Genomic DNA, 1,904 nt, shown 5'->3' with positions numbered 1-1,904 from the left:
TTTTTTTGAGATGGAGTCTCGCTCTGTCGCCCAGGCTGGGGTGCAGTGGCACCATCTCAGCTCACTGCAAGCTCTGCCTCCCGTGTTCACACCATTCTCCTGCCTCAGCCTCCTGAGTAGCTGGGAATACAGGCGCCTGCCACCACGCCCGGCTAATTTTTTGTATTTTTTAGTAGAGACAGGGTTTCACCACGTTAACCAGAATGGTCTCGATCTCCCGACCTTGTGATCCACCCGCCTCGGCCTCCCAAAGTGCTGGGATTACAGGCGCCGACAGCTATTTCTTTAAACACACCTAGAACTAGCACCAAATCAAACAAGCTGGACTCACCAGTCTACAAGAGCAATGTGTCTTCGTGTATGTTAACTTCCCCTTGGGGCCAACCACATAATAGGTCTGGAATGAATATTGATTGGGTAAATGAGTGCTGCCTTTGAAAGATTATCATGGGTTTGAGGAAGTTCCCAGTCTTGATCCTGGAACTCAAAGGCCACTTCAATCTGATACAGGTTTGACATTGACAACGTCACTTGCATTTATACCCGGCCCTAAGTCCAGCTGGATAGTCCCGGTCCCCATCTCCCCACACAGTCTTCCCCCAAGAGCTCCATGTATGCTGCCATCCATGAAATCTCCTTCCCAAGTCTTTACATCACAAAATGCCCTCCAATCTCTTGGTCTGAGGCCACCTTCAAAACCCTTTTTCAGGCCACCTGTCATTCCATCATTCTCAGACTTACTAACTGTAGTGTTCACTAAATCACTTATACTCCTCATACACTGCTTTGTAACATCTTTTGAATTATTATCCTAGACAAGGAGTTGGTAAGCTTTTTCTTTTTCTTTTTTTTTTTTTTTTTTCAGATGAAGTGTCACTCTGTTGCCCAGGCTGGAGTGCAGTGGTGCAATCTTGGCTCACTGCAACCTCTGCCTCCTGGGTTCAAGTCATTCTTCTGCCTCAGCCTCCTGAGTAGCTGGAATTACAGGCGTGTACCACCATGCCCAACTAATTTTTTGTATTTTTAGTAGAGAGGGGGTTTCACCATGTTGGCCAGGCTGGTCTCTTAACTCCTGACCTCAGGTGATCCGCCCGCCTCAGCCTCCCAAAGTGCTGGGATTACAGGCATAAGCTACCATGCCCCACCAATAAGCTTTTTCTTAAAGAGTCAGATAGTAAGTATTTTAGCTTTGGTGGGACCAATGTTCCATTCCAACACCTCAAATCTACCTTTACAGCACTAAAGCAGCCACAGACAATAAACACAAATGAGTGAGGCTGTGTTCCATAAAGCTTTATTTACAAAAATAATCAGAAGGCCAGATTTTAGCTGTAGGCTGTAGTTTGCTGATCCCTGTCTCAGACTGTTATTTTAACCCTTTCATTATCTTTTACATTCTATGTCTTGCTACCTCCAAACAGATTTATGCTCCTTAAAAGAAAGGACCAGGTATTATATATTTTCATTTACTCTTTGCCTCTACCTGGCTCATTGCTACACATACAAGAAATACAGATCTATACTTTTTAAATAAACATCTGAATATATGTTTAATGATGTGCCACATACTGCAATTGAGCTTCTTTTTTGTCATATAAGTGTGCTCATTGACACTGCAAACATTAATTTCTAACAACTCATACTAATCTAATTGAACTGCGTGCCAGAAAAGATTTTTTTTTAAAACTTTCCTGGTCTGCTCCTTTGCCAGATTTTTTTCTTCTAATTGTTTCCACAGATGACCTAATACATTCATTCCACTGGCTACTTAACAGACTAACACATTCCACAAGCTATTTAACATCAGTGGAAGGAACTGAGGCTTTCTGCAGATATAAATGCCCATTTGAGTATTCAGTGTCTCCCCCATCGCATCATGGGAGCATGGGGAGACTGAGAGGTTT

This window comes from Mandrillus leucophaeus, unplaced genomic scaffold (genome assembly GCF_000951045.1).
Source record: "Mandrillus leucophaeus isolate KB7577 unplaced genomic scaffold, Mleu.le_1.0 Scaffold499, whole genome shotgun sequence".
In the NCBI taxonomy this organism is placed as follows: domain Eukaryota; kingdom Metazoa; phylum Chordata; class Mammalia; order Primates; family Cercopithecidae; genus Mandrillus; species Mandrillus leucophaeus.
Note: the sequence above shows the minus strand (reverse complement) of the source record.